Here is a 14,078-nt window from a genome sequence, read left to right on the forward strand (position 1 = left end):
AGCAGCCTCAAATGTGCTGTTGGTCAGTGTTTTTAGAATGACATGTCCAATTACATATCCAGGGAGAGATATTGTAGTGGCACAGACACTGGAGCAACAGATGTTGGAGAGGAGGGGAGAGAGGAGAGGAAGAGAGAGAGAAAACACAGAGTAAGACTGGAGAACCAGAGAGACACAGAATTGAGGGGGTCACAGAGGCAGAGACATTAGAGAGGCAGGGGGAGAAGAAACAGAGCAAGTTAGCACACTTATGGTGACCCAGTGATGATGACACAAGCATGAGGTGAGCCGAGGACTTGCTGAGCAATGCAATCGGAGATTTACTAATAGTAACTAAAAAAATCAAAACTATTTTAAAATGTCTTTAAGCAATGATAACTAAAAGGCTAGAATTTCCCCAAAGCCCGCCAGCGCCCGATTGTCGCCCAAAAAACCACTAAGGCTGGGAATATTATCGCTGGCGAAAACTTCCCGAAATTTTTTTTTTAAATCCGCCCAGCGAAAAATATGGGCATTGCACCTCCAATCTGGGCAGGAAAGTGTAATTTCGGCTAGATTGGGCGGTGCCTAAAGAAAATGGGCGAAAAATTTAAAAATCTATAAAAATTTCCACCAGTTGGGCCTAACACCAAAAAAAGAATAAAAATAATTTTTCAAAAATCTAAACAATCCAAAAACATTCCCAAAACACTTTTAAATTAAATCATCTCAACAGATTTTGAAAATAAATAGTAAAAAACCACTCACTTACGTTTTTCTTGCAGACCTATTTACCTACCGCCCAGCTCCACTGATCCTCGTGGGCGTTTTAAAAATGTATTTTGTAATACTTACCTATGGGTCCCCGCACAGTCAAAGATCGCGCCAGGGCAATCTGTGAACATTGCACGCCGGCGGTCCGCTCCCCAGCGGTACTTCGAAACCACCGGCGTGCCTCAGCTGGGGAATTTTTCGCCGACTCGGTTCTTGCCCAAAACGGCCAAGATCGCCAAGAAACTGGGTGGTGAAACAGTGCAAATTCTAGCCCCATATTTTAAAATTTTCAAGCTCAAATCTAATTTAAAGCATGCTAATAAATAAGTAACTTATTAATAATTGTTAAATGTAAGGTACAATGTATTGCCAGTTATGCATCACTGCAAAGCAGTTGGGCTACAATCTGACTTTGGAATGCATTATTGTGAGAACATGTCAGGGAGGCCATCATTCACAACTTGGGTTTGACACTGGATGAAATGTGATTCCAGAGGTGTCCAGCCAGGTTTAAAATTCCAATTTTAACAGTACAGGGTACCAGTAGTTGGTTTTGACATATGATGTATCATCCTATGGGGTTGGGTGTGTGTTGCAGCAGAATAATGATGAGGGCCAACTCCAACCTGTGGCCTATGCCTCCAGGTTGCTCTCCCAAGCAGAACGGGAATATGGGATGGTTGAAAAGGAAGCACTTGCATGTGTCTACGGGTGAAAAAGATGCACCAGTACCTTTTTGGCAGAAGGTTCGAGTTAGAAACGGACCACAAGCTGTTAACATCCCTGTTGTCAGACAGCAAAGCTGTCAATGCCAATGCGTCAGCTCGCATACAGCGATGGGCTCTCATGCTGGCTGCGTATGACTACACCATATGGCACGGTCCAGGCATCGAAAATTGCGCTGACGCGCTCAGCAGGCTTCCACTGGCCACCACTGAGGGGGAAGCGGAGTAAAGCACTGAGATGGTCATGGCCGTTGAAGCCTTTGACAGCGCAGGCTCCCCCATCACATCCCGCCAGATCAAAATCTGGACCAACAGAGATCCCCTCCTATCCTTGATTAAGAAATGTGTCCTGATTGGGGATTGGGCGCCCGCACACGGAGCATGCCCCGAGGAGGTCAGACTGTTTCACAGACGGATGGATGAGCTCTCTGTCATGTTTGTAACCTTCACATAACTGTAACCAATATGTAACAGCACTGTACACTGTATACAACTGTGAAATACACACCATGACCACAGGGGGTGAAATTGTGGGAGACACTCCTCACCTGGTCAACCAGGTACTTAAAGGAAGGTTCTACGCAGACTCAGCGCTCCTTGGTCCTGGGAATAAAGGTGCAGGTCATGTAGTGACCTTGTCTGGAGTACATGCTTCGTGTGACTTTATAGTATAGTGCAGAGACACTACATTTGGCGACGGGAAATGGGAATCAACGACTCACGAGAATGGCCACCGGTAGCACAGATGAAAGGTCCTGTGTTGGTGAGGACTGGGACGATTTCGTTGAGAGGCTCCAGCAAAGCTTTGTCACGAAGGACTGGCTGGGAGATGCAGCAGCCAACAAGCGAAGGGCGCACCTACTGACCAGCTGTGGACCTAAGACGTACGCGCTGATGAAAGACCTGCTCACACCTGAGAAGCCGGTGGAGAAAACCTTTGAGGAGCTCAGTAAAGTGATTGGTGAGCACCTCAAACCGGCGAGCAGCGTACACATGGCCCAACACCGATTCTATTCACACAGACGTCGGGAGGGACAAAGCATACCGGATTTCGTTGCGGACCTTCGGCGTTTGGCCAGCCTCTGTAAGTTCACAGATGCCTGCAGGGGGGAGATGATAAGGGATTTCTTCATTGAGGGCATTGGTCATGCTGGGATTTTCAGGAAGCTTATTGAGACCAAGGATTTGACTTTGGAAAGGGCAGCTTTGATAGCTCAGACCTTCTTGGCGGGGGAAGAGGAGACCAAGATAATTTACGCGCGCAGCCCTCGTTCCACCCTGGTGATGAACCAGGGAGTTAATGTTGTAAAAGCGACACAGAACCCTGCAGGCAGGCAAGTGCAATTTGACACCACCCAGGCAGGCAGGCAAGGGCAATTCGACACCACCCAGGCAGCAACAGATTCCAGGGTGGGACAGCAACAGAGACAATGGCAGGAGGATCGGCAATTCACACCATCACATAGAAACATAGAAACATAGAAAATAGGTGCAGGAGTAGGCCATTCGGCCCTTCTAGCCTGCACCGCCATTCAATGAGTTCATGGCTGAACATGCAACTTCAGTACCCCATTCCTGCTTTCTCACCATACCCCTTGATTCCCCTAGTAGTAAGGACTTCATCTAACTCCTTTTTGAATATATATAGTGAATTGGCCTCAACAACTTTCTGTGGTAGAGAATTCCACAGGTTCACCAATCTCTGGGTGAAGAAATTCCTCCTCATCTCGGTCCTAAATGGCTTCCCCCTTATCCTTAGACTGTGTCCCCTGATTCTGGACTTCCCCAACATTGGGAACATTCTTCCTGCATCTAACCTGTCTAACCCCGTCAGAATTTTAAACGTTTCTATGAGGTCCCCTCTCATTCTTCTGAACTCCAGTGAATACAAGCCCAGTTGATCCAGTCTTTCTTGATAGGTCAGTCCCGCCATCCCGGGAATCAGTCTGGTGAACCTTCGCTGCACTCCCTCAATAGCAAGAATGTCCTTCCTCAGGTTAGGAGACCAAAACTGTACACAATACTCCAGGTGTGGCCTCACCATGGCCCTGTACAATTGTAGCAACACCTCCCTGCCCCTGTACTCAAATCCCCTCGCTATGAAGGCCAACATGCCATTTGCTTTCTTAACCGCCTGCTGTACCTGCATGCCACCCTTCAATGACTGATGTACCATGACACTCAGGTCTCGCTGCACCTCCCCTGTCACCATTCAGATAATAGTCTGTCTCTCTGTTTTTACCACCAAAGTGGATAACCTCACATTTATCCACATTATACTTCATCTGCCATGCATTTGCCCACTCACCTACCCTATACAAGTCGCTCTGCAGCCTCATAGCATCCTCCTCGCAGCTCACACTGCCACCCAACTTAGTGTCATCCGCAAATTTGGAGATACTACATTTAATCCCCTCGTCTAAATCATTAATGTACAGTGTAAACAGCAGGGGCCCCAGCACAGAACCTTGCGGTACCCCACTAGTCACTGCCTGCCATTCTGAAAAGTTCCCATTTACTCCTACTCTTTGCTTCCTGTCTGACAACCAGTTCTCAATCCATGTCAGCCCACTACCCCCAATCCCATGTGCTTTAACTTTGCACATTAATCTCTTGTGTGGGACCTTGTCGAAAGCCTTCTGAAAGTCCAAATATACCACATCAACTGGTTCTCCCTCGTCCACTCTACTGGAAACATCCTCAAAAAATTCCAGAAGATTTGTCAAGCATTATTTCCCTTTCACAATTCCATGCTGACTTGGACCTATCATATTACCTCTTTCCAAATGCACTGCTATGACATCCTTAATAATTGATTCCATCATTTTACCCACTACCGATGTCAGGCTGACCGGTCTATAATTCCCTGTTTTCTCTCTCCCTCCTTTTTTAAAAAGTGGGGTTACATTGGCTACCCTCCACTCCATAGGAACTGATCCAGAGTCAATGGAATGTTGGAAAATGACTGTCAATGCATCCACTATTTCCAAGGCCACCTCCTTAAGTACTCTGGGATGCAGTCCATCAGGCCCTGGGGATTTATCGGCCTTCAATCCCATCAATTTCCCCAACACAATTTCCCGACTAATAAGGATTTCCCTCAGTTCCTCCTCCTTACTAGACCCTCCGAACCCTTTTATATCCGGAAGGTTGTTTATGTCCTCCTCAGTGAATACCGAACCAAAGTACTTGTTCAATTGGTCCGCCATTTCTTTGTTCCCCGTTATGACTTCCCCTGATTCTGACTGCAGGGGACCTACGTTTGTCTTTACTAACCTTTTTCTCTTTACATATCTATAGAAACTTTTGCAATCCTTCTTAATGTTCCCTGCAAGCTTCTTCTCATACTCCATTTTCCCTGCCCTAATCAAACCCTTTGTCCTCCTCTGCTGAGTTCTAAATTTCTCCCAGTCCCCGGGTTCGCTGCTATTTCTGGCCAATTTGTATGCCACTTCCTTGGCTTTAATGCTATCCCTGATTTCGCTTGATAGCCACGGTTGAGCCACCTTCCCTTTTTTATTTTTATGCCAGACAGGAATGTACAATTGTTGTAGTTCATTCATGCGGTCTCTAAATGTTTGCCATTGCCCCTTCAGTATCATTCGCCAATCTATCCTAGCCAATTCACTCCTCATACCTTCAAAGTTAGCCTTCTTTAAGTTCTGGACCATGGTCTCTGAATTAACTGTTTCATTCTCCATACTAATGCAGAATTCCACCATATTATGGTCACTCTTCCCCAAGGGGCCTCGCACAACGAGATTGCTAATTAATCCTCTCTCATTACACAACACCCAGTCTAAGATGGCCTCCCCCCTAGTTGGTTCCTCGACATATTGGTCTAAAAAACCATCCCTTATGCACTCCAGGAAATCCTCCTCCACCGTATTGCTTCCAGTTTGGTTAACCCAATCTATGTGCATATTAAAGTCACCCATTATAACTGCTGCATCTTTATTGCACGCACCCCTAATTTCATGTTTGATGCCCTCCCCAACATCACTACTACTGTTTGGAGGTCTGTACACAACTCCCACTAACGTTTTTTGCCCTTTGGTATTCTGCAGCTCTACCCAGATAAATTCCACATCATCCAAGCTAATATCCTTCTGAACTATTGCCTTAATTTGCTCCTTAACCAGCAATGCTACCCCACAAGGGACAATGCGTCCCGGGATGGGACACAGCAACAGAGTGATCAGGAGTAATCAAAGAGACAATCAGAGAGGAATGGCTGGTAACAGTCCCTTTGTCCACAACAATCTCAGCTCATGCTGGAGGTGTGGTGGCAGACACACTGCGAAAACCTGTAGGGTTCAACAATTTATCTGCAGAAGTTGCAATTTCAAGGGACATTTGGCCAGAATGTGCAGAAAACCCATAGCGAGGTTAGTTTACGAGGCAGAGGAACCAGACGAAGAGTTTGCAAGGTAGTTGGATGCTTGGGGCACAGCCATGGATGCTGAAGTCCAGCGGGTTCACGTGGCAGACATCCACAGCTCATACACTAAAATACCGCCTATGATGATGAAAGTTCTATTAAATGGCATCCGGTACACATGGAGCTGGAAACAGGAGCTAGCCAGTCACTTATGAATGTCCCACAATTCAAATAACTATGGCCACTCAAAGCTAGCAGACCCAAACTAGAACATATTGAGACGCAATTACGAACGTACACCAAAGAGATCATCCCAGTGCTCGGCAGTGCAAATTTGGTGGTCACAGATAATGGATCAGAGAACCGGCTGCCACTCTGGATTCTCCCGGGGAATGGTCCTGCGCATTTGGGGAGGAGCTGGCTAGCCGAGATGAACTGGAAATGGGGAGATGTGCACACCATTTCATCTGTGGAGCGAAGTTCATGCTCACAGGTCCTACAGAAATTTGAGTCACTATTTCAACCTTGTGTCGGGACTTTCAAGGATACCAAGGATACGCATCACCCCGGACGCCAGACCAGTGCACCACAAAGCCAGAGCCGTGCCGTATGTGATGCGTGAGAAAATTGAGAGTGAGTTGGACAGGCTGCTAAGAGAGGGCATAATATTGCTTGTTGAATTCAGTGACTGGGCAAGCCCCATCGTCCCTGTCCTTAAAGCGGATGGCACGGTCAGGATTTGTGGCGACTACAAGGCCACCATCAACCGTGTGTCACGACATGACCAATACTGCTTCCGAGAGCTGGCAGGTGACAAGCTGTTCACTAAGTTGGACCTCACTTCAGCCTACATGACCCAGGAACTGGCTGAAGAATCCAAGCTACTAACCACCATCACTACGCACAAGGGGCTATTTGTTTACAACAGGTGTCCGTTTGGCATTCATTCAGTGGCCGACATCTTCCAGAGGAATATGGAAAGCTTGCTTAAATCCATTCCTGGCACAATTGTATTCCAAGATGACATTCCAATCACGGGTCGAGACTCCGAGGAACACCTCCACAACCTGGAGGAGGTGCTATGCTGACTGGACCGAGTAGGCTTGCGACTAAAGAAGTCCAAGTGTGTGTTTTTGGCCCCAGAGGTCGAGTTTTTGGGCAGGAGGGTTGCCGCAGACGGGATCCGGCCTACCGAATCCAAAACGGAGGCGATCCATGGTGCGCCCCGGCCCGGCAACACATCGGAGTTACGATCATTCCTGGGACTCTCAAACTACTTCAGGAACTTTCTGCCGAACTTAAGTACATTGTTGGAGCCACTACACGTGCTCTTGCATAAGGGTTGTAAATGGTTTTGGGGGGACTTTCAAGAACGGGCTTTCAATCGGGCGCAGAATCTGCTTTGTTCTAATGAGCTGTTGACCTTGTACAACCCCTGTAAGAAACTGGTTTTAACGTGTGATGCATCGTCCTATGGGGTTGGGTGTGTGTTACAGCAGAGTAATGATGAGGGCCAACTTCAACCTGTGGCTTATGCCTCCAGGTCGCTCTCCCAGGCAGAACGGGGATATGGGATAGTTGAAAAGGAAGCACTCGTATGTGTCTATGGGATAAAAAAGATGCACCAGTACCTTTTTGGCAGAAGGTTCGATTTAGAAACGGACCACAAGCCATTAACATCCCTGTTGTCCGACAGCAAAGCTGTCAATGCCAATGCGTCAGCTCGCATACAGCGATGGGCTCTCATGCTGGCTGCGTATGATTACACCATACGGCACCGGCCAGGCACCGAAAATTGCGCTGATGCGCTCAGCAGGCTTCCACTGGTGACCACTGAGGGGGCGTCGGAGCAAAGCGCGGAGATGGTCATGGCCGTTGAGGCTTTCGACACCGCAGGCTCCCCCATCACAGCCCGCCAGATCAAAATCTGGACCAACAGAGATCCCCTCCTATCACTGATAAAGAAATGTGTCCTGACTGGGAGCACATGGAGCGTGCCCCGAGGAAGTCAGGCCGTTTCACAGATGGATGGACGAGCTCTCCATCCAAGCCGATTGCCTACTATGGGTCAGCCGGGCAGTCATGCCCCAGAAAGGAAGGGAAACTTTCATCCGGGAACTTCACAGCGAGCACCCAGGCATCGTGCTAATGAAGACCATTGCCCGGTCACATGTATGGTGGCCGGGAATTGACTCAGACCTGGAACACTGTGTTTGCAGGTGCACGACGTGTGCTCAGCTGGGAAATGCCCGGTGGGTGGCCCTCCTCAGCCCGTGGCCCTGGCCCACCAAGCCATGGTCACGCATTCACATAGACTATGCGGGCCCGTTTATGGGAAAAATGTTCCTGATTGTTGTCGATGCATACTCGAAATGGATCGATTGCATCATATTGAATTCGTGCACGACATCCACCACAGTGGAGAGTCTGCGCACAGTATTCGCGACCCACGGCTTGCCAGACATCCTAGTTAGCGACAACGGCCCGTGTTTCACTAGCTATGAATTCCGGGAATTCATGTCGGGTAATGGCATCAAACATGTCAGGACGGCACCGTTCAAGCCGGCTTCCAATGGCCAGGCGGAACGTGCGGTCCAAATCATAAAACAGGGCATGCTCCGGATTCAAGGACCCTCCCTTCAATGCTGCCTATCATGCCTCCTGCTGACCTATAGATCCCGACCGCATTCGCTCACGGGAGTCCGGCCCGCGGAACCACTCATGAAACGTACACTTAAAACACGGCTGTCCCTCATTCACCCAGTCCTGTCAGACATTGTTGAGGGCAAGCGCCAGTCCCAAAATGAGTGCCATGACCGTAACTCAAAGGGGAGATGTATAGAAATCGATGACCCTGTATTTGTTCTCAATCACACTTTGGGGCCCAAGTAGCTTGAGGTTACTGTAATTGGCAAAGAGGGGAATAGGGTCATAGTGGTCAGACTCAACAATGGACAGATATGCCGCAAGCATCTGGACCAAGTAAAAAAAGGTTCAGCATGGACACTGAGGAACCTGAGGAAGATCATGAGATGTTGCCCACACGACCGCCAGTGAACGAGCAACATGAACTGTCAGCAGCATGCACAGTCCCTGCGGCCAGCCTGGACAAGCCAGAATCACCACAGGTGACAGAAACGCATGCCAAGGCTCAACAACCAGAACCCCAACTACGGCGCTCCACGAGAGTGTCAACCGCCTGAAAGACTTAATCTTTGACCCCATAAGACGTTGAGGGGGGGCGGGGGGGGGGGAGGTGTTGTCATGTATGTAACCTTCATGTAACTGTAACCTTCATAACAACACTGCATACTGTATACACCTAAGAAATGCACACCTTGACCACAGGGGGTGAACTTGTGGGAGACACTCCTTACCTGGTCATCCAGGTATATAAAGGGAGGTCCCACGCAGGGTCATCACTTCTTGGTCCTGTGAATAAAAGTTCAGGTCACAGAGTGACATTGTCTGCAGAATGTGCCTCGTGTGAATTTATAGTCGTGTGTAAGGACATTACACTTGAGTCGACCCATGCTTTAAAACTCCCTGGTTTGGGTTGTTTCCCTTTGGACGGCAAGAGCTTTTGCCAATAGTTCCTACCTAGCCCGTCGATTAGTGGGTTATCCCACAGAGAGAGCGAGAGAGACCAAGGTCAGATAGGTCTTCTCCTATGCCCAATACGCAGCGTCTCCAGCGGGATTACTGTGTAACCTGGCCGTGAGCGGATGCCACTCGGTTGGTCTTCCAAATTATTCCGCGAACCACAGCCCCACAACCCCCAAGTTCGGACCCAAGGAGTTACGATGGATAGATTATAATTGACTCAGGCAAAACAAAATGGTTCAGGTTGGTCAAAGATCGATTCCTTTTATTACACTCACAAAATGACAACCCCTACTCCTCTCGCTTATGGCATAAAGAGTAAGACTAGCTTAAAACCTTAAACTAAATAACCACCCTGTCGGTTACGCCGAACCAACCCCCTTCCCAGAATCTAAGTCTAGATAATGGAACTAAACCCCTCTCCCAGTTTGGCCAGAACCCACATTTGGAAGCTTCCTCACACACACACGTGTTAGCCTGCGCCTTGGACACTTGCAGTTCCTCAGCAGCCAAACACGCTGGCGGTCTTGGGGATTTCCAGAGGTGTATGCTGGATATAATTACCAGCCCTTGTCATTGGTTCACGCGGTCCTGGGTCCGTTCAACTCTAAAGACAAAACCGTGCCTAACAGAGTCATGCGATGAGACCTAGAGAGTTACGTTCAGGCGGTACAGCGAGGCATTCACTTCGGGCGTTCCTGGAGAGTTGACGGACGCGTAGCCACGTGGGGAACCCCGTTCCAGATGGTAGAGAAAAGTAAGCCCTGAATCCCCAAAGTTCAGCATATTTATACCCCGTATAATACGCAACACTGGCTGGGCGATTCCTGGTTACCATGGTCGCAGAGATGCTAGTTGGTCTTCCTGGTGATGTGTCTGTCCTGGATTGGCCATCTTGATGAAAACAATGGTAAGCTCTTTCTGTAGATGAGCAGTTCTCGAAGTGCTAACTGTTTGTTGAGTTCTTGACTGCTCCTTCATTGAAAGAGTCCAGAGCTGTTGCATTTGGCCTGCAAACCTCATTGTCCATCCAGACATCCTGGCTCCATGGATAAAAGATGTTTTTCCAGAAATCACACAAAGTTCGAAATGAAAAAGCCCCTGCCTTTTCTGATATCAGCGTTGAGACTGATCCCAAGGCAACCCAAAAGACAGACAGCTCCTGCTATACTTCACAGAAACCAAAAATCAGTCCTTTTAAAGTCCAAACTCAATTTTGAAATGCAGCCCATGTGCGTCTCCATTTTAAAAGGGTACAGATTCATTTTAAAAGTCCAAAAATCTTTCTGGCCCATACACGTACTGATGTTGGCACCGGCCAAATCCTACAGATGGAGGTGCTGGAGGTCGGCAGTGCGCACTTTGATGATGCGCTTGAGGTGGTCGGCAGCAGTGGGGCGGTAGTGGGGGCTGCCAGAAAAATCCCCGAGCTGAATTTGGGTCCTGGTGGCCATTGGACCGGAAGTCGGCGGCCACTCGACTCCGCCACCTAGCCGCGCTTTCTGGCGGTAACGGGCTTTATCCGAACCATGAATTTCGGCCTCATTGCATAACTTTCATATTGCACTAGGGTCAGCATTTGTTCACTAAGCATGATACATATAAAACTGCAAGGAAGGGCCTTACCGTTCTGTTGGGCCTTTAAAAAAGGGGCAATTGCGGCCCCCTAGTCTCAGTATTGTTGTTGCAAGAAAAATGCAAGCTTTCCAGCTCTCCACATTGCTGTCTTTCAATATAAATAATATATTTTCCTAATTTATTTATTAGTTTCTCTTTTATTTTAGGTTTACAGTTATTTTTCTTTATTTTTTACCATTGGAGTTGTAATTAGTTGCAATAATGAAATCAAATAAGAGCTAATCATTTTATTTCTTATCATTAAACTGGTCCAACTCTGCGCCTTTTGTTGTGCATGTATAGGATACAAATAATTTTGTGCAACTTAAGTTTAAATGTACAAGTCCGGATGGTGGAGGACAAGAGAAACGTGGGTATCTTGAAACAGTAAAATAAAGTTCGCAATTTTTTTGAAATAGTGTTTGCTTGCAGTCTTGATTGCCATAGGATATGCAGCCAGATAATGTTTTGACCTGCAAAGTAAGGAATCCTCAAGATGTTTATTTTTCAAATTAACAGCACCATATCAGGCAATTTAAAAAAAAATCCTATCTTGCATTACTGGGGCTTCATCAAACAAATCACAATTTCTAGTGCTCATAGGATGCAAACTGGTGTAATAGTGTAAAGGGTACTAAGTTGTGGCATCTCACATGGCTCATTAATGATCATTTTAATGACTAGCCACATTCATGCTATTTACAAGATATTATATGTACCTGCATTTGCTCAGCCATCTACACAATATTTTTAACTGTTTGCCAGCTTGCTACACCTGGGTTCATAAACTCAATATAAGTTCAGACTAAAATTGAAAAATAACCTCAAAAGGAATCCCAGAACCCCTTACTACTGCACCAAGGATCTGAGAATCATATACTCCTGGACATGGAAACAATCTGCCTTGATGCTACTGGGTGCAAAAAGCATCTACAAAATAAGCTTTCCAAACTAACCTAGTCACCCATAAGATAGTCTTCTCGTTCATATGCATCACTAACTGGGTCAACCTTCTAATCGTGTACTTGGCCTTTTTTTAAGAATGACGTACAACTAGATGATACACAAATATGAATATGAAATCTGCTAATCAAAGCATCATGCACAACAAGCATACATGGCTTAAAATATTCTGCCAAGCTGGGTAAATTGCCCTCTGAGATTGCCAAATGGTTTGAGAGAAAGTGAAAAACTCTTGCCAAGTTAAAGTAGACCCAAAAGATCATAATGACTATTCCAGGTTTTACTCTTGAGATACTCTGATATGGGCAAGTAAAAGAGGGCTAGTGTTGTTACTGCAAATACCTTTTTCAATAGATTTCAAATGTCATTACAGTGGATAATATAACAGCTAAAAGTCTCATGCAGCCAAGATTTCTGCTACTCTGCTTCACATGATATTGGAGTACAGGACTCTTGGTCTCATGTTGGGACTATCAGAACTTAAAATACAGTGTGAAGGCAGGTATATTTCACAAACCGATAGATCCAAATAATAGATACATGGATGAAAGAGACCTAAATGGTCTCACCACTTCTGATGTCCCTTTACATAGCTCAAAGATGTCACATTTTATACCACAATGTTCAGAACTGGCTTCCTTGTTCGGGTGAATCTTTCTGAACATCTCAACACAACCAACTTCCCATTCAGCAGAGTGCATGTTCCTTGCCAAAGTTTATTTCGGGTAAAGATATCAAGCCCTTTATGAAACCTCTACAATTAAATCTATTAACAAAAGATCACAAAACTTCCTACTACTTTTAAATGAGCTCCTCTCCATTGTTGTATCAGTTCATCTGTACTACAGTCAACAGTAACTAACTCCAAAGCATGATAAAATTTCAGCCTGAAGTCTCAATATTTAATTGAATTAATTAGTCATTTGTTACTTGTATTCTGTAGACAAGTTAAAATTATCTTTTGCAATAACCATTTACCAAGCGTCAGCATAATGTCTCGTAAATAACATGGAACACTACCTTCTCAAAACTATGAAATTGCCCTGTATAATGTAAAAGGGACGAGTTAAGTATTAGCTAAATTTTTAATAGATTTGACACCGATTCTCAATATGCGTTTTCCCACCACATCTCTCTGCAACATTTCATAAGAGTACGAACTATGCTTGAGGACAGGGTATAGACCATAGCCTATTAATGATCTGTGCTACACTTGACAGCATGTCAGTTAGCATTTCATCTCTTTTATCTACAAATAGATCAGATCAATAGTTCTGTAAATAAATAAAAAAGCTCTTTTCTACTTGACAAGATATTTTCTAATCGGGGATCACTCTCCTAGGACAATTTTTATCCTATTAACATGATTTCAGTTTGGTTGATTTATACCAAGTTTCTGGTAGGTGCTGTCAAAATTGTGATTTGAATCTGTCAAATGTAAGCAAGAGAATTAATAAGCCTCTTGATAATTTGGACAGAACGAATCAAATTTATTTACAGACTGATTTGTGTGTGCTTTGAAGATTGTGACAATATTGCTTGTGTTTTTTTCTTTGTATGTAATTTAAGCACATAGAATTGTGGATTTATGATTTTTGTGCTTTTCATAATTTATATGTAGATATGTTTCTTGATGAGAAAATTGACTGTTTATCGCATTTTGCTTTTAAAAAATGTATTTAACTCGTTTAACATAGTGCTTTACATTAGAACATCACTAATTAGATTAACGGGAAATATATTGTAAAGGCAACTAACATTTTTCAAGTTTGTGATTTATTTTGTTCAAAAACTAGTTCTGTTCCCTACAAAATATTTAATGATAGAAGAGCAGAGAGACTTTAAATTAATTTGCACAATCTTTAAAAGTGGGATAAAGGGTCCTAGGTTTTATAAATAAGCGTAATGCTAACCCCATGCAAATCACTTGTTAGGCTACAGTAGAATATTTTGTGCAGTTTTGGCCAATCTATTTTAGGAAGAATGTTGAGGACAGGGACAAATTACTGTAGAGATTTACTAAGATTATACCAGGG

At 45.4% G+C, this 14,078-nt stretch overlaps 1 protein-coding gene across 7 annotated transcripts in view; it reads left to right on the forward strand.

The window, feature by feature from the left end:
- LOC139268466 (uncharacterized) overlaps positions 1-14,078 on the forward strand; it is a 161,201-nt gene that overhangs the window by 13,484 nt on the left and 133,639 nt on the right. The window lies entirely within an intron of this gene.

The sequence above is a fragment of the Pristiophorus japonicus genome, chromosome 8 (genome assembly GCF_044704955.1).
Source record: "Pristiophorus japonicus isolate sPriJap1 chromosome 8, sPriJap1.hap1, whole genome shotgun sequence".
Taxonomy (NCBI): Eukaryota; Metazoa; Chordata; class Chondrichthyes; family Pristiophoridae; genus Pristiophorus; species Pristiophorus japonicus.